Source organism: Scyliorhinus canicula, chromosome 7, assembly GCF_902713615.1.
Source record: "Scyliorhinus canicula chromosome 7, sScyCan1.1, whole genome shotgun sequence".
NCBI classification, from domain to species: Eukaryota; Metazoa; Chordata; class Chondrichthyes; order Carcharhiniformes; family Scyliorhinidae; genus Scyliorhinus; species Scyliorhinus canicula.
The window spans coordinates 108,302,155-108,326,330 of NC_052152.1; the positions used below are offsets into that span (position 1 = coordinate 108,302,155).

Sequence of the window (24,176 nt, forward strand, 5' to 3'; positions counted from 1 at the left end):
GAAGCAACTGCAACATTGTAAAGGATACCAGACACTCAGGCACCAGCAAGGTTCGAAAACAAAGAGCCTGAAAGCCCGCCCAATAGCTAAGGAACAGCCTCAGTATTGGGGGGATTCAAACATATCGATTGAGAAGAGACCCAATCGATTCCAAGCAGGTAAAGGAGTCTGCCCAAAGGGGTGCGGATCCCTGGGACCTATAAAAGACAGGTCCCACACATGGTTCAGTCTTCTTGTCCAGCCCTCCTCTCTCTTTGACCAACACTTCTCCGTGGACCAGCACCTCGACCAGCTTTTGCCAAGAAGACCTTGAACGAGAGAGAGGAGAGGGTTCGGACAGCAGCCGCCAGCAAATAAGTGTCTCACAACGATCGCTACCAGAGATAGACACTCCTGACCCCTTTTAACTTATACCAACCTGAAGTCTGCAGACCAGAGCAGAGCAAGAGGCCTTGTTCCCTGACCCGGCAGTTCCTTCGAGATAAGTATTAGTTTATTTAGCAGTAGGAATAGTTTAATCCTTTTAGCATGTGCATGGGTAGTTATTATAATTGTATTATAATAAACTCAGTTGTTTGAACTTACTAATTGGTGTATGGTTTTATTGCTTTGAACTTCACCTTGAACTTGTGGCGGTATCTTAACGATACCTGGCGACTCCAGAGCTAAGTAAAGAAACAGAACCAAATTGAGTGTTAAGCACACTGACCCAGAATGACCAACACGACCAACACTCACCCAGAATGACCAACACTGTCCAATTTTGGGAAGAGCTTCCATCTCCGTGCACTGGTTTGTCATCCTTTTGAATTGCAGTATTTTTTTCCAATAATGCAAATTTTACAACCTGCTCATGACCAAGGACTGAGGGTGTGATTTAACAGGGATTTAAAAAAAAAAGATTCCTGTTTTGGGCACGAATAGCAAGGTATTTCTTGGCGTTGCTTTGTTTTTTGGGGGGCCTCTGTAGGGAACACCCCACCACTGATGCCACACTTACCTCACAGGAAGAGATTGGGCACCATTTTTAAATGCCGCCCCGATCTCTCGACTCCCACTCTCTCAACCCCCTCAGCCACCTCACCATGGCCTACGGACCCCCCCAACTTACCTCTTGGGGGTCCTTCCTGACCCCACCTCATAAGGACAGGGCAGCCCTGAGCACAAAGCCTGGAACTGACAATCTGCCACCCAGGCACCGCCAGGCTGGCACCTTGGCACTGCCAGGGTGCCCAGGTGGAACTGCCAAGGTACCAGGCTGGCAGTGCCAAGGTGCCCACATGGCAGCGTGATTGCCAGGGTACCACACTGCCCAAAGCCCAACTGCCACAGGGCCTCCAATGGCCTGGGAAATCCCGCAGGTGCTGTTACGCCTGGTGCATGCTTGTGTGGAGCGCTGCTAAACGGCGTGGTCTCCCAGGCGAGGCCGTTAGTTCTCGGGCTTCGGGATGATCGGGTGCACATATATGCAAATGAGCCTAATGGTTCGTTTCAATACGTTAATCTGGATCATGCCCAGCGAGATAATTGAAGGCCTCTTCAATATTTTCTTTATGATTAAACTTAAAGTTGTTAAAATTTAGTTGCTAAGCTTTATATGCTCTTTCACCATTGCCAATTTTGTTTTTAGCCCACCATAGGCTTATGCCAGTTAGTCAGAGCCACAAGCTGGTGCTATGCATTCTGTTTCTAACTTCCCAAAGTAAAGCAACATTGGATGCTTCTTAATTAAAATTTCAGTTATTTCTACACTGCTAGTCTGTTGACTCTTTCTCTTGAGGAATCAAGTGTCACTAGCTTGAATGGCCGGTGAATGGCGATTGCATGAAACAGCTAGGAAATATTGCATGTTGAACATTTCATAATTCCGCTGCTTCTCACCGTTGTTCAAAAGTTCAGATATTATGTAGAGCCATTCTGCTCTTTAAAAAAACCCATAATTTAATGTTTTGCCATCTGAACTGCTTGAGGTAGCATAAGACATAGGAGCAGAAGTAGGCCATTCGGCCCATCAAGTCTTCTCAGCCATTCAATGAGGTCATGACTGATCTGAAATACCAATCCTCACCTCCACTTTCATGTCTTATCCCCTTAACCCTTGATTTCCTTACTGATTAAAAATCTGTCTATCTCAGCCCTGGACACACTTAACGACCCAGCCTCTACAGCTCTCTGAGATAAAGAATTCCACAGATTCACCACACTTTGAGAGACAAAATTCCTCCTCATCTCTGTTTTAAGAGGGTGATCCCTTGCTCTGAGATTGTGCTCTCTGGTCCTAGACTCTTCCACAAGGGAAAACAACCTCTCAGAATCTACCCTGTCAAGTCCCCAGAAAATTCAATCCTATATTTCTGAACAAGATTGCTTCTCATTCTTCTAAACTCTAAAGTCCCAACCTACTCAACCTCTCCTCCATACCCGGGATCAATCTAGTGAGTCTTCTCTGAATTGCCTCCAGTGTCAGTATATCTTTCATTCGATCACGGGACCAAAACTGTTCACAGTATTTCAGGTGTGGTATAACTAGTGCCTTGTATAGTTTTAGCAAGACTTCGCTATTTTTATACTCCGTTCCCTTTGAAATGAAGGTCAACATTCCATTTGCTCTCCCTATTACCTACTGAACTTGCCTCTGAGCTTTTTGAGATTTATGCACGAGGATCCTCAAATCCCTCTGAGCTGCAGTTTTCAGGAGTCTTTCTCTATTTGAATAATATTCAGCTCCTTTAAGTTGTTAGGATACCGGACCAGACCCCAACTTAGGCGGCACAGTGGTTGGCACTATTGCTTCACGATGCCAGGGTCCCAGGTTCAATTCCCGGCTTGGGTCTCTGTGTGGAGTCTGCACGTTCTCCCCTTGTCTGCTTGGGTTTCCTCCAGGTTCTCCGGTTTCCTCCCACAAGTTCCGAAAGACATGCTGTTAGGTAATTTGGACATTCTGAATTCTCCCTCTGTGTACCCGAATAGGCACCGGAATGTGGCGACTCAGGGCTTTTCAGTATTATTATTACTTACGTTAGGATACCAGACGAGAATCCCAAACAATTTTTCAATTTGTAAAACTGAGGAAAGGATACCTCACCCAAGGAGTATTATGACCCTAACCAATAGGTATTTTTTACGTTGAAACAAACTTTAATTTAAACATAGAAATAACCACACTAACATTAAAGAAATAGGTTTACAATTATCAGGTAAGCAGTTCTTAAATAAAAGGAAAAACTTTAACTTACTATCTATACCTGCCACTAATTCCATTTAAGCAACCCAATATAGTTCAAATGCCACTTATAGATAAAGTTAACAAAACAGGTTACTTGCATATCTGTGCAGAGTTTTGGAGAGAGACCCTTTGAGGAACAACCTAAAAATCCCTATGTTTTACATAGAACATAGAACAGTACAGCACAGAACAGGCCCTTCGGCCCTCAATGTTGTGCTGAGCCATGATCACCCTACTCAAACCCATGTATCCACCCTATACCTGTAACCCAACAACCCCCCCCCCCTTAACCTTACTTTTATTAGGTCACTACGGGCAATTTAGCATGGCCAATCCACCTAACCCGCACATCTTTGGACTGTGGGAGGAAACCGGAACACTCGGAGGAAACCCACGCACACAGGGGGAGGACGTGCAGACTCCACACAGACAGTGACCCAGCCGGGAATCGAACCTGGGACCCTGGAGCTGTGAAGCATTTATGCTAACCACCATGCTACCCTGCTGCCCTAGAAGTGTCAGACTAGAATCCTATGACAAACTGCTGTTCAACTTAAACATTTGTAACAGACTGCAAAACTACAGACAGAGCTGGCACCTCCCATTAATTACATCATCTGTATCCCACTAAGTTGCCCATCACCTGCTTAGCTAGGACTAAATACAATCCCTCATAAATGATCAACTCTCCAGTGAATCTCCAACAATCAAAACAATGTTTCATTAGCCATCTCTCTGTAAACAAGTAAATGGTTGGAATGAATGATTACCTCGCCTTCTTCAACTTTAGTAGACATACTGCCTTTATGTACTTTAAACCAGGGTTTTTAATAACATTACTTCCACAAATGAAATATAATATAGAACATTTCTACATTCATCACAAATGCATAACTTCACATGTTCCTGCATTATATCTACCAAGTTTTTGTCCAGTCACATAACCTGTCTATATTACTCTATATACCCTGGTCATCCTCAACACTTGCCTTCACACTTTTCTTTGTGTCATCCGCAAACTTGGCAATCGTACATTCACTTCCCTAGTCCAAGTCTTTAATATTAATTGTAAGGGTCCTCCTGTTAATCCTTGTTTGTCCCTTGTTTATTCCCTTTACTTTATTTTATAATATTTGTACCTGGACATTACTGGGATTTACACCTTTAAGGTGGACTTCACATTTATTTATTTTTAAAAGGAATCAAGCAGGATGTGTTGGCATCAGTGATGACTCATCTTGATGGATTATCAGCCAATTAGCTGTTTACTTTGCCAGGCTCTTAGCTGATATCTATGCTGATTGGAAGTGTTCTGCCAGGTTCAGGGAGGCTTCATCTTTCGTTAGTTTTGGTTTGATGAAGAAGTTGGGGGAACCACAGTCCTGATCTCTCTCTCTTATTTGATGGACTATGTCTAGAGGTTCAAAGTAAAGACCTTTCTCTCTCTACAATCAGATTGAATTGCAAGGACGGTGAGTCCAGCAACAGCTGCTGTGGTTTAAAGAATCCTCTTTAAAATCTCATGTGGGGAACTCTGTCCTCAGTAAAGCTAGGGGACATTCTGATGGAGTTGGAAACAAATAAGAATTACACAGGTCTGAGGTGGATCTTCTGACGCACAGATAAATAAAAGTGAAAGTGACTCCCCAGAGGGAATGTATGAATCCCCACAATGTGGGGATTCGGACTGAATGTTTCAGCCGGAAGATCCTTGTTAGCCATCCAACCGGTGGTTCTTAATCATTTCCCATCCTGGAAGGACCTGAAAAAACTTCAACATCCGAAGCAAGCTCATTCAACTTCCATCTCACGTTAATCCTCTTTTATTTTCTTCCTCCCTCTCCTACTGCTGTGTGTGTCTTGTGTGCGTTTAGGTAGGGGGTGGGACGGTAAAAGGAGGGTGTAGGAGACTGGCTGGCCATTATTCCAGTGAAACTATTGTATGTCATATCTCTATTATTGTTATAAATAAACAGTTGTTGTATTTCACTTACAAATCTGGTGCCTGTAAGTCATCGGAGCAGTCAAGGGCCAAAGATCTCGGAAATTTTATCCAAATTATTGGTTAATTTCACTTGTGCTGGGACACAGGGAATCTGTGGGCCTGGAATTGACCGTGGACTAGCCCAGGATGTCATAACAATATTGTAAATAATTGTGGCCCCAGCACTGATTCCTTTGGCACTCCACTATGGCAGCACGGCAGTTAGCACAGTTGCTTCACAGCTCCAGGGTCCCAGGTTCGATTCCCGGCTTGGGTCAATGTCCGTGGGGAGTCTGCACGTTCTCCCCGTGTTTGCGTGGGTTTCCTCCGGGTGCTCCGGTTTCCTCCCACAGTCCAAAGATGTGCAGATTAGGTGGATTGGCCATAATAAATTGCCCTTAGTGTCCAAAGAGGTTGGGTGGGGTTGCTGGGTTGCGGCGATGGGGTGGAGGCGTGGGATTAAGTGGGGTGCTCTTTCCAAGAGCCGGTGCAGACACGATGGGCCGAATGGCCTCCTTCTGCACTGTAAATTCTATGATTCTATGATTGTAGGAATGATTTCCCCTTCATGAAGCCATGCTGACTCTGCTTGATTATATTATGGATTTCTAAATGATCTGCTATTACATTCTTTATAATGGACTCTTTTAACATTTTCCAAATGACAAATGTTAAGCTAACTGACCTGTGTTTTGTTTCCCTCTCTTTTGAATAAAGATGATACATTAGCAGTTTTCCAATCCTCTGTAAATTTTCCAGTATTTAAGGATTCTTACAAGATTACTGGATGTTCATCCGGTAGCTCTGTACCTTCTTCCTTCTACCCTCTCTCTCTCTCTCCCCCCCCCACCCATGGTCCTTGATTATTTAGTATGTTTCGAATGTTATTGGTGTCTTCTACTGTGAATACTGACACAAAGTATTTATGTTACTCCTCTGCCATTTCCTGGTTCCCCATTGTTTCTCCAGTCTCGTTCTCGAGGGACCTATGTTCCTTTTGGTCTCTCTCTTCCTTTTTATGTATTTAAAGAAGCTCTTACTGTCTGTTTTTATATTCCTAACTAGTTTATTCTCATAGTTTATCTTCTCCCTCTAGCTCAGGGTTTTTCAAAGTCAAGGATTTGGCCCCCTGGGCGGGTGTCAAAAGGGTCATGGAGTGATCAATCTCGCCATTCCCGCGGTGGTCCCAATCATGGGAGAAGCATCGAACAACTGCTACTGGCTTTTACATGGAGAATTGCGGCCACTGCAGCCTCTTAAATGGAGATACAGATTAAGCTGTGTGGAGTCTTCCTGCAGAAGCAGCAACAGAGAGTAGGTCACATGCCCTGCACATAGAATTAGCATGAAGCACCATCCAGGAGCGTGCTTTTGGCGCCAAAGCTGGACACAGAGTTGCTTTGATTTTGCAGCTGTTGCCGAGCAAAGCAAGAGAACTGTGAAGATCAATGGGGGGTTTTTAAAGTAAGAGATGGCCAGAGACTCAAATAGAGAGTTTACCTATTGGAGAGGATCTCTAAACAGAATTTTCTGGAGAGAGCTGCGTAGGAGAGTCCAGGGCATAACAGAGCAGTGGTAATATTAGAGCTCCAGGGTCTCCAGTTATCAGCCCTGAATAAAGAAATGTAACTCAGAATAACTGTGTGAAACGCAAATGTGTGAAAAGCAGAGTGCACAAGAAAATCCTGCAATTGAAAGACAAATCGGCAGGACATATTTAAAAACCTTGTACCCAAATGCACAGTTTTCAGAATAAGGTCAATGAGCTGACGGCACAAATAGAGACAGTTGGGTATGATTTGGTGGGGATTACTGAAACATGGTTGCAGGAGGACTGGGACTGGGAGTTCAATGTCCAAGGGTACTCAGTATTCCGAAAGAATAGCAGCATGGAACAGGAGAAGGAGTTGCTTTATTGGTTAAGGATGGCATCAAGGCTGTATTAAGAAATTATATTGGCATTAAGGGTCAAAATGTTGAATCGATCGGTGTTGAAATAAAAAAAACAAGGAAAAAACTCCTTGGTAGGAGGAATTTACAGGCCACCAAACAATACTTCCAAAGTGTGGCATAGTATAAACCATGAAATAATGAGTGCTTGTGAGAAGGGCTCAATTGTAATCATGGGTGATTTTAACATGCATTAAGACTGGATTAATCCAATTGGAAAGGGTAGCCTTGATGAGGGATTGTTTCTTAGAGCAATATGTTATGAAGCGAACCAGGGAGCGGGCTATTTTAGAATTAGTATTATGCAATGAAGAAGAGTTGATAAATAGTGTTGCCATTAAGAGTCCTCTTGGAACTCTGAACCAGCCAGGAATCGAACCTGGAATCTCTGGATTCGTAGTCAAATGCGTTATCCGTTGCGCCACTGGCCCATAGCGGCTGAGTCCTCTTGGAAGAGTGACCACAGCATGCTAGAATTTCAAGTTCAGATTGAGACAGAGTACCATTCTAGAGTTTTAGCATTGGGCAGAGGTAATTATACAGGCCTGAGGAAGGAGTTGGCCCAAATAGACTGGGCACAAATAATTGAGGGCAGGACGGATGAGGAACAATGGCGGATGTTCAGGGAGATATTAAATACCTTTCAATTAAAGTATATTCTTGAAATGAAGAGCAATTTCAAGAATATATTCTTGAAAGGGAGAAAAACGTTCCATGGCTAAAAAAGAAAGTGAAAGAGGACATAGAGGCAGAAACTAGGGCATACCATACTGCAAGAGTTAGTGGTAAGCTGGAGGATTGGGAGAACATTAAGGTTCAGCAAAAGGCTACTAAAAATAAAAGCAAAAGAGCTAAGATGAACTACAAAACGAAAACCTAAAACACTGATACCAAAAACTTCTATAAGTATATAAAGAGGAATAGAATATCTCAAGTAAATGGCCCTTTAGAAGATGATACGGCTGAGGTAATAATGGGGAACACAGAGATGCCAGTGGCACTAAACCAATATTTTGCCTGTCGTCACGGTAGAAGATAATTTCAAAAATTCCAAAAACTGCAGATAATGCAGAGGAACTCGGTGTAATAACCATCACTAGGGAGAAGGTATTGAATAAACTATTGGGATTAAAGGCAGCTAAGTCTCCGATGGCCTCCACCCTAGGGTATTAAAGGAGGTGGCAGCAGAGATAGTATGCATTGGTTATGATATTTCAAAATTCCGTGGATTTGACTTCCAGTGACGATGTGTGCTGAGCAGATGCACAAAAGGCAGCGGAGAAATTTGGACTCTCACAGACAGGTGTCCTTAGATACCCACTAGTGCGCGACTTTGTAAAGAAGATCTTCCAACATTCCTGGTGGCACCCCTTGCCTCGTTGCTGAAGAGGGTTTGGTCACTAGCGGGGATGGAGGAGGGGAGTACCTTGGGGGTTTATGGGAGGCTTTCCGCAGAGGAGGCTGTATCCTTGAAGAAGAGTGAAAGCAAGTGGGAGGAGGAGTTGGGATCCAAGTTTGAGGCGAGGGTGTGGTGTGAGATTCTGCGTGGGGTGAACGCAACGGCATCATATGCGAGGTTAGGTACGGCACGGTGACTCAGTGGTTAGCACTGCTGCCTCACGGCACTGAGGACCCGGATTCGGTCCCGGGTCACTATCCATGTGGGGTTTGCACATTCTCCCCGTGTCTGGGTGGGTTTCGCCCCCACAGCCCAAAGATGTGCAGGATGGGTGGATTGGTCACACTAAATTGCCCCTGAATTGGAAAATAAAATAATTGGTTTATTATTGAGCGAACAGGGCCAGGCCCTCAGGGTGAGTACAGCTGACCCCACAGGAGCGGGGAGCAGAGCCCCGCCACCCCCAACAGAATATCTACATGGAATGTTAGAAGCCGGTGAAAATATCCAAAGTCCTCACCATCTCAAAAGCCTGAGGGTGGACATAGCCTTCCTACAGGAGATGCATCTAAGAGAGAGGCACTGATTGCGGGTAAGGAAGGGCTGGGTTGGGCACATGTTTCATGCGTGTTTCGACATTGGGGAGTGGCCCTATTAGTTAGCACGGCAGTAGCGTTCATGGCGGCATATACAGTGACGGACCTAGGGGACCAATACGGCATGGTTAACGGGGCCTTGAAAGGGGCCCCGATAATACTGGTAAATATATATGCCCCAAACTGGGAGGACGCAGAGTTTGTCAAGAAAGCTATGGCCAAAAGCCCCAATTATAGATATCCACTGACTCATCATGGGAGGTGACTTTAATTGTGTGCAAGGCCCGACTTCCGGTGGCGGCGATGTGCTGAGCGGACGTACATCAGATGGCTCTCCTCCCAGTGGGACCCAACACAGTGAATTTATTTGATATTTTGGCCCAAAAAGCCACCTATAGCCCACCCGAATACAAAAGGCATCAACAGTGCGAGAAGTAAAGAGGATGCCCACGAACAAAAGATCGAGGTGACGGCGAGAAGTCAGAAGCAGCAGCGAAGGAATGGGGCAGGAGCAACGGGCGAGCAGAGGCGAGGCAGAAGCCCAGGCGAACCAGGAAGGGGAAAGATTGACAACCCGAACGGCAGAGCAGGAGCAGACAACGACATCCCCCCCCCCCCCCCCCCCCCACACACACACACGCACACACACAGGGCGATGGATGAAGGAACGTGTTGAAAAAGGAACTGACCGCCATGAAGGAAGCGATCAGGATGGAGCTCAAAGGTGGTGGTGATCAAAGAGGTGGTGACGGAGGCGATAGCCACTTTTCAGCGCACGGTAGAAGGCCTGGGGCAGAAGGTGGAGGCCCAGGAGAAGACGATCCTGGATCTGGAGAAGGCATCAACGGTCCAAAGCGACAGGATCGTGGCTCTGGAGGCCGAGGTGAAGAGGTTGGTGGCAGCTCAGAGGAACCCAAAAGGGAAGACCAGGAAAATAGGTCCAGGCAGCTAAACGTCCGCATCATGGGTCTGCCAGAGGAAATTGAGGGAAGGGACCCAACGGGCTACATTGCCCAAATCCTGGGCAACCTAGTTGGGAGGGAGGACTTTCCAAATTCCTCAGAGATGGACAGGGCACACATGCCACTTCGGCCTGAACCCAAAATCGTGGAGCAGCCAAGGGCGATAATTGCAAAAGTGTGCCGATTCAAAGACCGGGGAAAAATCCTGAGGTGGGCCCAACAGATAAAGTCATGCTTGTGGGACAGGCACAGAATCAGGGTTTACCAGGACAGTGGGGCGGACCTGTCAAAAAAAGAGGGCAGAAATCAATAGAGCGAAATTGGCACTCTACAAAAAAAGAGGTGCGATTCCGCATGCAATTCCTGGCCAGACTCAGCGTGACATACAGGGGAAAGAACATTACTTCGGCACCCCGGCAGAGGCGATGTGTTCGTAAAAACGTACAACCTGGAGTGAGAGCAGACGCAGCAGTGATGAAAGCGACAGGGAAAGAGGAAGGGAATGAGAGCTGAGGACGGACCGAAAACAAAAACTATAATATGGACTATGTTTTTGCGCGGCACTGTGTTTGTCTCTTTTCTCAGTTTGAAGAGGGAAAACAGGGAAAGAGGAGCGAGAATAGGGGAAGCAGGCAAGGGGGTGAGACAAGAGGTGGAGATGGGTTGGTAAAACAGGACCAGGGCTAGACCAGCACTGGAAGGTGAGCCACCATACTAGCAAGGAGGGCTAGCACGGGAAGACAGACAATAAGAGAGGCCACGGCGCACCTCTGGAAAGATGCATACCAGAGGTGGCCACAGAGGACCAAACGGGCTTCGTCAAGGGTAGGCAACTCACTGCAAACATCAGGCGGCTGCTGAATGTAATAATGACATCCCCCGGGAGAGAACACCAGCAGTGATCGCCTCCCTGGATGCAGAAAAAGCCTTTGACAGAGTCGAATGGAAGTACCTCCTTGAGGTACTGGAATGGTTTGGTTTAGGAGCGGGATTCACCGCCTGGGTGAGACTCCTATACAATGCTCACAAGGCGAGCGTTCGAACCAACACCACCAGCTCTGAACACATCCAGCTACAAAGAGGCACAAGGCAAGGATACCCTTTGTCCCCGCTCTTGTTCGCGCGAGTAATCGAACCCCTGGTGATAGCCCAGCGAGACGCGAAAAGCTGGAAGGGCATCCAGAGAGCACAGAGTTTCACTCTATGCGGATGGCCAACTCCTTTATGTCTCAAAGACGCAGGAAGGACTGAGGGCAATCATGAAGATCCTGATAGAGTTCGGAACCTTCTCGGGTTACAAACTCAACCTGGCAAAAGTGAGGCATTCCCAGTGAACACAAACGGGGAAGGGACAGAGCTGGAGGGGCTCCCATTTAAAACAGCCCAGATTCCTCTTCCTGTTTTGATCCATACTGATCTTCATCCCCAAGGCCTTTTTTCAAAACATGGACTGTTTAATCATGGCGTTTGTGTGTGGGGGATCAGAACCCGAGAATTTCCAAACCGACACAGCAAAGGAGGAAAATCAAAGGTGGCCTGGCATTACCAAAGCTGCAGTACCTCCACTGGGCAGCAATGCAGAAAGATTGACGGGATGGGTAAAGGAACCCAACTCAGAGTGGATACAGATGGAGGAGGCAGCCTGCAAGGGGACGATCCTCCGGGCCTTGGCTACAGCAGAATTCCCATCCCCCTCAGCAAAATACACATCAAGTCCAGCGGTAGCGGCCACACTGAAAACATGGGCCCAATTAAGATAGCACTTTGGGCTGACTGGGATGTCCCCCAGTCGACACCCATCGTCGGCAATCACAAATTCCCCCCAGCCATGCCAGACACTACCTTGAGGAAATGGAGACGTGACAGGGACACATTGACAGGTAGGGACTTTTACGTAGGGCACAGACTAGCAACGCTGGACGAACTGACGGAGGAGTGGGAACTGCTGAAAGGACAGGAAATGAGACACCTGCAAATAAAGCACTTCCTCTGCAAAGAGACAGTAGGGTACGTCGGTGCCCCAGAAACTACACTATTAGAGGACCTGATAAGCACAGACAGTAAAGGAAGATTCTGTGGGGAAATTATGGACAGCTACTGGACAGAACCCAAACAACACTGGATGAGATCAGACGGAAATGGGAGGACGAACTGGGGAGAGGTAGGATGGGGGCTGTGGAGCAAAGCACTGAGCAGGGTTAACTCCACCTCCTCCTGCACAAGGCTCAGCCTCATGCAGCTCAAAGTGGTGCACAGAGCACACCTGACCAGAACTCGAATGAGCAGGTTCTTCCCGGAGGTGGAGGATAAATGTGAACGGTGCCAGAGGGGCCCACCAGCCATGGCCACATTTTCTAGGCTTGTCCAAAACTTGCTGGGTTCTGGACAGCCTTCTCCGAGGCAATGACCAAGGTTGTAGGGGTGAGGGTGAAGCCATGGCCAAATGTGGCAATCTTCGGGGTATCAGATGAGCCAGAGCTACACATGAGGAAGAGAGCCGATGCCCTAGCTTTTGCTTCCCTAATCGCACGCCAAAGAATCCTGCTCGGCTGGCGATCCGGAGCACCACCAACACCTGCGGACTGGCTTGCTGAACTTTCAGAATTTCTCCACCTGGAGAAGTATGCCATCCGATGGTCGGAGGAAGACTTCCTAAATGCATGGGGACAATTTGTCGATCTGTTCCATAACCTGTTCGAGGCCGGCAACAACGAGTATGATGGGGAAAACGGGAAAGATAGAAAGAAAAGGGAGAGGAAAAAGAAAAATAAACATGGGGGGGAACCATAGGAACGCACAACCCGGGGGGTGGGGGTGGGGGGGGGCGGAGAAAAGGCTGGAGAGACATAAAAGGGGACAACGTGGCAGGGAGGGGACAATGTGGGAGGGACGAGACAATGTGGAAGGGGGGGACAACGTGGGAGGGAGGGGACAATGTGGGAGGGACGAGACAATGTGGAAGGGGGGGACAACGTGGGAGGGAGGGGACAACGTAGCAGGGACGGGACAACGTGGGAGGGAGGGGACAACGTAGCAGGGACGGGACAACGTGGGAGGGAGGGGACAACGTGGGAGGGACGGGACAACATAGGAGGGACGGGACAATGTGGGAGGGAGGAGGCAACGTGGGAGGGGGGGGAACAACGTGACAGGGAGGGGACAATGTGGGAGGGAACGTGGGAGGGAGGGGACAATGTGGGAGGGAGGGGACAATGTGGGAGGGAGGGGACAACGTGGGAGGGGACAACGTGGAAGGGGCAGAGGGGCAGCCCCCCCCCACAATTACAGGGGAAACACAGCCGAAGTTGACTGCGGAAGAAAAGAAAGGGGGGGGAAAGAGAAGAGAAAACCCCCATCCAAAATCGACCGGGAGACAGGGGGAGGGGGTGCCACACGCCGAGCCAGAGGGCGGCAGAATGTAAATAAGGGAAATTAAGGGGAGGACAAGACAAACCTTTCTGTATAATACAGTAAATAAACACAGCCAACAATATAAAAACAAATATGAGCAAGACCCAAAAATGGGCAGATCCAACGCCTGGGAGAGAGTCATAACAGAAATCGCTCGAGAGCTAAACACCTTTATGGAGCAGATGGAGGGAGTAAGTCCTTGGAGGTTCAACCACCCAAAAGAAAATTAATTCTCCTTCTTCTCCCATGGCCTACTCATGTATAGACTTTTTCATCGCGGGGAAAATGATGCTTCCAAAGGTAGCGAGGGCAGAACACACCGTAATCGTAATACCCAATCATGCACCTCATAATATGGATGTAAAGGGGGAGATGGGCAGGGCCCAATGCTCCTCATGAAGGCTGGACACAGTCCTCCTTGCTCTTAGGGAATTCTGTACAAAAATATCCCAAGCCATCTATGTTACGTAACCTGCAACCAGAACAGGAGCTCTCACCCTCCACATTCTGGGAGGCACTGAAGGTGGTGATCGGAGGGGAATGATAGCTTCCAAGGCCCTAAGCCGCTAATTGACTCCATATTGGGGGTGATCGGCGGTACTCCACCACTCCAACTGTGGAACTGCTGGCAGAGAAGAATAAGCTGCAGTTGGAATTTGATCCTATCTCCACAAGGAAAGCAATGCAGTAGCTTTACCAGTCAGGGGGGCTTTCAACGAACATCAAAACAAAGTCATCCGCATGCTGGCGCATCAACCAAGGAAGCAGGCTGCCACAAAATGTTGCAAGTTACAGACAGCAATGGTCGGCTGGTGGCAGCCCCGAATAAGGTTAATGAGGCCTATGCGAACTTTTACCGGGGCTTGTACATCGCCGAGCCCCAGAGGGGGACTCAGAGATTAAATGGTTCCTCAACCGACTGGAAATATCAGTGATGGGGGAGGAAAACAGATAAGGGCTGGAAGCGCTGCTGGGGCTGAAGGAGATCATGGAATGCATCAATTCCATGCAGTCAGCGAAGGCGCCGGGACCACACGGGTTCCCGGTACACTTTTGCAAAACATTTGCAACAGCATTGGCCCCGCACTTGCTGGAAATGTTCAACGATTCATTGTCAAAGGGGGCCCTGCTGCCCATGCTGGCATAGGTCTCGATCTCGCTGATCCCCAAAAAGGACAAAGATCCGACAAGAGTGTGGATCATGCAGACCCATATCTCTCTTAAATACTGATGCGAAAGTCTAGTGAAAGAACTGGCGAGACGTCTGGAGAGTTGCGTGTCAGAAGTGATCGCAGAAGATCAGACCAGGTTTGTCAAGGGTAGACAAACAGCAAACATCCAAAGCCTGCTGAATGTAATAATGACCCCATCCGGGGAGGAGACAGCCAAAGTGATTGACTCCCTGAACGCTGAGAAAGCTTTCGATCGAGTAAATGGAGGTACCTAATGGAGGTGTTTGATCGGTTTGGGATTGGATCAGGTTTCATCACGTGGGTGAAACTTTTGTACAGCGCTCCCATGGCGAGTGTGCGGATGAATGCCACCAGTTCCAAGTACTTTCGGCTACACAGGGGAACAAGGCAGGGGTGCCCATTGTCCCCACTCCTGTTCACTCTGGTAATTGAGCCACTGGCCATCGCTCTTAAATTGAGTGATAGACAACCATTTGAAGAGGGGGCAGGGAGCACAGACTTTCACTCTATGCAGATGACCAACTCCTCTACATGCCGAACACCCTGGCCAGCATGGGAAAGGTAACAGGAATCCTTAAAGAGTTTGGTGCCTTCTCAGGTTACAAAGTCATCCTGGGGAAGAGCAAAATCCTCCCAGTGAACCCACGAGGGAAAGTAGCAAAGCTGCAGGATTTACCGTGTAAGAGAGTCACTGAGAAAAAGGGCAATATGCATTCGACACAAGGGGGGAATGGGAAAGGCCCTACGTCACGAGGGACACTAGCCCCTCTTGCATGGAAGAAACCGGGGAAGCGGTACAGCCTTGCACCCTCGAAAATCAAGGATTCAATATGACTCTTCCCATCACTATGAATGAAAATACAACATTCTTTATATGTATACCGTGGGAACGTGGGTGACAGAATTTGTGACAACCTGTAAATAATAGGCCGTTTTGATTGTCATTTTTTTCTTTTTTCTCTGCTTGTTCTGTCTTGTGTTAAGTTTAATATTGCAGCCATCTGGGATGGCCACTTCCAGAATACAAAATGGATGATCGCAATGACTGTAGGGAAATATGGACAATGTTAAGAAAGCAAGCAGGCACAGAACCTGCATGCATATTGGAGAAGGCAGCTCCCAGACAAGACTGAACTGTAGGTCAATTAACATATTGATGGCTCATCTCCAGGAACAAAGGAAAGAATTCAAGCAACCGATCTAGCTCCAGACACCCCGACGCCAGTTCCCCAAACCGAAAGCGTAAACAAAGCAAGGCCTTTATTGGTCAAGATCAATACCAGTGATCAAGATGCGGCCCAATTAAGTGGGGTCAAGTTCAAGGCCCGCCCAAAAGCGCGCAAAACCCCTTTGGGTATGAGAAGAAGGCCCCGAGAGATAATCGCTCTCTTGGAATCGGCTCGCAAAGCGGAGAGACCCTTCCACCAGCTGCACCAGAAGCAAGTAAGTCCAAGGTCAACGCTCGCTATCGGATGGACGACCTTAGCTGTTCTCCTGTCACCTCTTCGAACCCAACAGCCTCAGATCCGAATAACGGCCATTGTTCCTCTCACTGAGTGGGCACCCGAAGTTAAGTATAGGCGTTCGCGTTAGAGATAGTTTAGTTTGTAGTATTTTGTGCATGAGTAGATACTACTGTGTGTGTAAATAAATAGTATTGACTTTGAACTAACTAACTGGTGCATTGGTTCTTTGATCAGTATTCGGGTTTGAACCTTGTGGCGGTATCGACAGATACCTAGTGACTCTATAGCCAACATAATTAGGATTAAGGAAGGCGACCATATTGACTGCTATATTTAGAACCGAATAAATATAGCAACAATATTCTGTTAAAATTCCAGGAAAGGGGGCGGCACGGTGGTGCAGTGGTTAGCAGTTAGCATTGTTGCCTATGGCGCTGAGGACTCAGGTTCGATTCCGGACCGGGTCACAGTCTGTGTGGAGTTTGCACATTCTCCCAGGGGCTGCGTAGGTCTCACAACCCAAAGATGTGCAGTTCACATGGATTGGCTGGGCTAAATTGCCCCTTAATTGGAAACAAATAATTGGGTATTCTTTTTAAAAACTCCAATAAATTATTTTTTCAATAAATAAAGAGCTGGTCACCTCCCGGGAAGGGGCCATACTGGACCTGCTATTGGGGAATTCTCCCGGCCAGGTGGTTGAAGTTTCAGTAGGTGATTACTTTGGGAATAGCGATCATAATTCCCTAAGTTTTAGAATACTCATGGACAAAGACAAGAGTGGTCCAAAAGGAAGGGTGCTAAATTGGGGAAAGGCCAAGTATAACAAAATTCGGCAGGAGCGAGGGAAAGTGGATTGGGAGCAGCTGTTTAAGGGTAAATCCACATTTGAAATGTGGGAGTCTTTTAAGGAAAGGTTGATTAGAGTGCAGGACAGACATGTCCCTGTGAAAATGAGGGAAAGAAATGGCAAGGTTAGGGAACCATGGATGACGGGTGGAATTGTGAGACTAGCTAAGATGAAAAAGGAAGCATACATAAGATCGAGGCGACTTAAAACTGATGAAGCTTTGGAGGAATATCGGGAAAGTAGGACAAATCTCAAACGCGCAATAAAGAGGGCTAAAAGGGGTCATGAAATATCTTTGGCTAACAGGGTTAAGGAAAATCCCAAAGCCTTTTATTCGTATGTAAGGAGCAAGAGGGTAACTAGAGAAAGGATTGGCCCACTCAAAGACAAAAGAGGGAATTTATGCGTGGACTCAGAGGAAATGGGTGAGATTCTTAATGAGTACTTTGCATCGGTATTCACCAAGGAGAGGGACATGACGACGTTGAGGCTAAGGATGGATGTTTAAATACTCTAGGTCAAGTTGGCATAAGGAAGGGGGAAGTTTTGGGTATTCTAAAAGGCATTAAGGTGGACAAGTCCCCAGGACCGGATGGGATCTATCCCAGATTACTGAGGGAAGCGAGGGGTGAAATAGCTGGGGCCTTAACAGATATCTTTGCAGCATCCTTAACCACGGGTGAGGTCCCGGAGGACTGGAGAATTGCTAATGTCCCTTTCTTTAAGAAGGGTAGTAGCGATAATCCAGGGAATTATAGACCTGTGAGCTTGACATCAGTGGTAGGCAAACTGTTGGAGAAGATATTGAGGGATAGAATCTATGCACATTTGGAAGAAAATAGACTTATCAGTCTTAGGCAGCATGGTTTTGTGCAGGGAAGGTCATGTCTTACAAACCTAATAGAATTCTTTGAGGAAGTGACAAAGTTAATTGATGAGGGAAGGGCTGTAGATGTCATATACATGGACTTCAGTAAGGTATTTGATAAAGTTTCCCATGGCAGGTTGATGGAAAAAGTGATGTCATATGGGGTTCAAGGTGTACTTGCTAGATGGATAAGAACTGGCTGGGCAACAGGAGACAGAGAGTAGTGGTGGAAGAGAGTGTCTCAAAATGGAGAAAGGTGACTAGTGGTGTTCCACAGGGATCCGTGCTCGGACCACTGTTGTTTGTGATATACATAAATGATCTGGACGAAGGTATAGATGGTCTGATTAGCAAGTTTGCAGATGATACTAAGATTGGTGGAGTTGCAGATAGCGAGGAGGACTGTCAGAGAATACAGCAAAATATAGATGGATTGGAGAGTTGGGCAGAGAAATGGCACATAGAGTTCAATCCAGGCAAATGCGAGGTGATGCATTTTGGAAGATCTAATTCAAGAGCAGTCAATGGAAGAGTCCTGGGGAAAATTGATGTACAGAGAGATCTGGGAGTTCAGGTCCATTGTACCCTGAAAGTGGCAACGCAGTTTGATAGAGTGGTCAAGAAGGCATACAGCATGCTTGCCTTCATCGGACGGGTATTGAGTACAAGAGTTGGCAGGTCATGTTACAGTTGTGTAGGACTTTGGTTAGGCCACATTTGGAATACTGCGTGCAGTTCTGGTCGCCACGTTAACAGAAGGATGTGGATGCTTTGGAGAGGATGCAGAGGAGGTTCACCAGGATGTTGCCTGGTATGGAGGGTGCTAGCTATGAAGAAAGGTTGAGTAGATTAGGATTGCTTTCATTGGAAAGACGGAGGTTGAGGGGGGACCTGATTGAGGTCTACAAAATTATGAGAGGTATGGACAGGGTGGATAGCAACAAGCTTTTTCCAAGAATGGGGGTGTCAATTACAAGGGGTCATAATTTCAAGGTGAGAGGGGGAAAGTTTAAGGTAGATGTGCGTGGAAAGTTTTTTGCGCAGAGGGTGGTTGGTGCCTGGAACGCTTTGCCAGCGGAGGTGGTAGAGGCGGGCACGATAGCATCATTTAAGATGCATCTAGACAGATATATGAATGGGCGGGGAACAGAGGGAGGTAGATCATTGGAAAATAGGCGACAGGTTTAGATAAAGGATCTAGATTGGCGCAGGCTGGGAGGGCCGAAGGGCCTGTTCCTGTGCTGAAAATTTTTTTGTTCTTTGATAGTTGTTAGAGGAAATGGGGGGAGGAGTGTGTGGTGGGATTACAGTTTTGTTTTATAAGGGGGAGGGGTTAGGGGGAGTTTGTTATTTTTTTTATTTCTTTGTCAGAATTACAAAGCCAGAGCTCAAGAGTGTGGACAGGGGCAAACCCCTAATCCAGCTCCTTGCCTGCTCCAAAAGCCAATTCAAACTGAATCCAATTCATGGTCCCCACAAGAGAGACAAACCAGATCCAGGCATTACACCTGACCTCACAGTCATCTTAGCTAAAAGGCTGAGAAGCTATCTGTTACTGTTTTTGTTAACTATAAAATTGAAAACGTTGAATAAAAATACACAAAGGTTTTACATTGCAAGCTGCATCAGGGCAGGAAGATAAGTAGGAAGGGAGAGGGAGTTGTGTATGTGTTGGTTGAATCATATTTAATGAAAATACTATATGTAGATATTTGAACTTTCTGGCTCATTGTTTAACTTCACAGTACAAACACATTTTATAAAAACTATTGAACTTTGGAGCAAGGAGTGCCAAAAGCTAAGCTGCTTGAACTGTTCAATAAAGCTAATGCGTTGCATGTGCACTTTGCAAAGCATAACACCAAAGGTCATCTCAATGCTTATAAAATCTAATGTGCCCTGTGTTGTTTAATTTGCTTATCTTCAAACCCATACCAATATTGCTGCACCATTCTTTCCTGACTTCCTTGAACTTCCATTATCCACCTGGGGTCTCCTAAACTGGGTATGCAGTGTTATGTAAGCCCTATGTTTATTCAAAAAAGCATGAAAACAGCTCGAATATATAGTCCCACGACGAAAAGATGAGCTCAGCAGGATAATTTTACAACCACTACCAGGTTGGCTAATGTCAACTTGCTAAATGAATAGAGACCAAGATAGTGCTAGTCCACAGTTGACATGGGTCTTGCACTATTTGTCAAATGTAAATCTGCCAGGAACTGCAAAAAGACTTTTAGTGACTCGTCCAGCCATCGGTTTTAACAAGTCATGTTGTTTAAGGGCCTTTTTATCCTACCTTTTTATCGGGTTGGATTCCCAGAGTTGACAAAGTAGACCTTGGTAAATAGGCAACGGGTTTAGATAAAGGATCTGGATCGGCGCAGGCTGGGAGGGCCGAAGGGCCTGTTCCAGTGCTGTAATTTTCTTTGTTCTTTAACTATGCCCAGAGCCCAACTTAAAGACCAACACGGACTTCTGGTAGCGGCCATGGAGTGAGTGGTAGCACATTTGCTGACTCCTGCTTGAGGCGGAATTGTTTGGTCCTTGCTACCCATTTATGGGGGTGTTTGTTGGCTCAAAGTACAGGAACAGATAGAGCTTTGGATTCTCCTTCGGGTGGGCATGTCTCAGCCTTATCAAACAAGGAGTGCAACTGTAAATGGGCAACAGTCAGACCAGGAGCTGTCGAGGAGTGTGACAGAAGGAAAGATGACGGAGTGCTCTATGGCGTTGTTGACCGCTCAGTGGTCCACAGAACAGTTGTTGGAATTTATGACCGTCATTTTTTGGCACCAAAGGCAGGAGACCTCAGAAGACCTGGCAAAGGTGGCTGACCAGCTATTGAGGCAGTGAAGCAGAGGTTGGAGGCACATAGTGCGTCGCTCAAAATAGTGGAAGAGTTGGTGGCGGACCATGAAGACAGGTTGGCCTTATTGGAGACGGAGATTACTCTGGTGACGGAGGGCCAAAGGAAGCTGAGGGAGAATGTGGACAATTCAGAAAATCAGTCAAAGAAGCAGAATCTCCAGATTGTGGGATTACCCGAAGGCATTGAAGGAACGCAGGCCACGAAGTATGTAGCGAACATGATTGGGAAGCTGGATGGAGGGGGTCTTCAACCAATCCCACACCCCCCTCCCCACCGAGGTGAATTGAGCACACAGGTCGCTGAAGAGGAGGCCGAAGGCGGGTGAGCAGCCAAGGGCGATGGTAGCAAGGTAGTACAACTGCACAGATATTTGGACAAGAAGATAATTCTGCGGTGGGTGAAAGAGACAAAGAAGTGCACCTGGAAAGAGAATATGATTCGGATCTACCAGGATCTGGGTGCAGAGCTGGCAAAATGCCAGGCTGAGTTTAACAGGGTTAAAGCGGTCCTGTTTGAGGAAGTAGTGAAGTTTGGGTTGCTGTTCCCAGCCCGCTTGTGGGTCACATACCAGGAGTCCTACATGGACAAGCTGGAGGAGGTGAGAAAGTTTTTGGGAGACCTTAGACTTAGGGACCTGTAAGAACTTTGGACTATGGAGATATGAGTGGGGGCATGTAGGCATTCTTTGGTTGGGTTGAATTTTGTATCATGTTGAATATTATGTGAGTTATTGGGGTTGTGGTTATAAGTGGGAAGGTAGAGGAGTGGTGCATGGGAGTAGGAGTTGTTTGGGGAAGGCAGTTGCCTTGAGTGGAGGCCACATGCTAGCGGATAGGCTAGTTAACAGGAGTGGGGATTTGTTGCGGGGAGATGGTTTTCGTTTTCTTGTTCTTTGTTTGGATGGTTGGAGGGGGAGGGGTGGGTTGCTGACTTGGATGGAGTTGGTGTGGCGCAGTTGCTTAGGGAGTGATGGCGGTAGACATGTTCAGAAGACCCGAGGGGGCGCGGGGCGTGGACCTGGGGGAGCTGGTTAAAGCGGATATATGGCTGACCAGGGTGGGGTGGGGAGTAGTGCCTGCCCAAATTAGCTGATTTTCATGGAATGTCCAGGGATTAAATGGACCGGTTAAGTGGTGCACGTGTTTGCGCATTTGATAAATTTGATGGCAGACATCGAGTTTTTGCAAGAGACTCATTTGAAGGTGGTGAATCAGACGAGGCTGAGGAAGGGATAGGTGGGACAGCTGTTTCATTCGGGGTTGGGTCTGAAGGAGAGGGGGGTGGCAGTGCTGGTTAATAAGAGGGTGTCCTTTGCGATGGGGAGCATAGCGGCAGATCCAGGAGATAGGTTTGTGATGGCGACCGGGAGGGTTGGAGAGGGGCCCATGGTGCTGGTGAATATTTATGCCACAAATTTGGACAATGTGGAGTTTATGAGGCGAGTCCTGCCAAAGATCCAGGGCCTGGACATGCACTGGCTGACCATGGGGGTGGATTTTAATACAGTGTTGGATCCGAGGTTGGACAAATCATGCCCCTAATCTATGAGTGTTGGCAATGGCAAAGGAGTTTCTGGGGTTCATGGAGTGAATGGGAGCGGCCAAACCCATGGCGGTTTGGGAAGCCAAGGAAGAAGGAATCTTGTTCTTTTCGCATGTCCACAGGGGGTATTCCTGGATTGATTTTTTTTTGTCCAGGAAAAGGGGCTGCTGATGGGGCTGGTTGGGATGCAGTATTCGGTGATTGTGGTGCCTGACCACACGCCACACTGGGTGGATTTGCGGATAGAGCGGGCAAGTTCCCAAAGGCCACAGTGGAGGTTGGATGTGGGGTTATTGGTCAATAAGGAGTCATAGATGTTTACAGCATGGAAACAGGCCCTTTGGCCCAGCTTGTTCACGCCGCCCAGTTTCTATCACTGGTCCAAATGCCCTCATAGATCTGGGGCATGACTTGTCCAGCCTCGGATACACCGTATTAAAATCCACCCCCACTGCCACCCCCTCTCCACGCCGCCCAGTTTCTAATGAGGATGTGAAGCAAGGGTTAAGAGCTAGAAAGAGCCAGAATAAATGGGATACATTGGTGGAAAATCACAAGTGGAGGAGCTTGTTATTGAAGCCATTGAAGGAGAATGAACGTGTTGAGATAAGGGACTCATGACTATAAGCAGAATAGCCTTGAGAAACAAGGAGCATGTCTGGATGACAGAATATGAAATGTGGGAGCCGCTTGCAACTATGGCTAACCCCTGCTGTTTAAGCTAAGACTGCTACATACTCATGTGCCAATAGATAACCTCAAAGTCTGTAAAATCATGTATTGGAACTATGGCAATAACAAATTTATGCTTTGTAATGGGGGCGAGCTCAAGTGAATGTAAGGGACAGCCCCCTAATAATACATATAAAAAAAGGATGTTTTGAGCAATACTTTGGCACTCTCCGAGGTGGTTCTCCGGAATACCTAGAGAGCGGCCCCGATCGTAATAAAGAATATTCTGAAGTACGGACGTGTTCGAGATTGTTTCTTCCGGACTGAGAGACAAGTGAATTAGAGACGCAGTCACACTATCACTAATCTGATTTCTATCACTAAGGAGGTCAGTTTGAAGATAGAGGTGGCTTTCTGGAATTATTTGGAGCATAATAAGACAGGGGAGGTGTCGGCAGCTAAGCTGTAGGAGGCGTTGAAGGCAGTGGTTAGAGGGGAGTTTATTTCGATTAGGGCTAATAAGGTGAGGGTGAAGGGGCTGAGGTTGGTGGAGACCATTGTAGCGATGCCAGGATTTAATCGGTGGTGCTTGAGGAGGCGCTACTGAAGGAGAGGCAGAAGCTCCAAATGGAGTTTAGACCAGTGTCAACGGAGGAGATGGTGGGACAGCTGTGCAGGGCCAGGGCGGCAGTATGGGGAGAAGGCAAGCAGGATAGTTGCGCATAAATTGAGGAGGCAGGCGGCGGCGAGGGTGATTGGACGGATGAGGGACAGGGTAGGGGGAGGGAGGAAGCTAAGAACGGAGGTAAATGGGGTGTTTGACGCATTTTATTGGAAATTGTACGGCTTGGAACCCCTGGCGGGGGATGAGGACATGAGGTGTTGTTTGGATGGGCTGGAGCTCCTGAGGATGGATGAGGTGAGGGTGCAGGGGCTGAGGATCCGAATGGTCAGGGGGAGGTGATGGAGGTGTGGAGGCGATGCAGTCGGGAACGATCTGGGTCGGGACGGTTTCCTGCAGAGACTTATAAGTTTGGGTCAGTGCTGGGCCCCTGTTAGTGGAGATGTACAATAGATTAGTGAGGAGGGGTGAGCTCCCTCCTCGCCATGTGAGGCGTCTATCTCGTTCATTTCAAAGAAAGATAAAGACCTGGAACAGTGTAGGTCGTACCGATCGATATCGAT

General features: G+C 47.4%; 1 protein-coding gene and 1 non-coding gene across 2 annotated transcripts in view; both read right to left on the reverse strand.

The window, feature by feature from the left end:
- The window catches only part of rb1 (retinoblastoma 1), a 477,115-nt gene that overhangs the window by 118,647 nt on the left and 334,292 nt on the right, over positions 1-24,176 (reverse strand). The gene's annotated exons all lie outside the window — the stretch shown is intronic.
- Positions 7,519-7,591, reverse strand: trnar-acg. The gene has a single exon. It is a non-coding gene; the product is annotated as a tRNA-Arg (tRNA).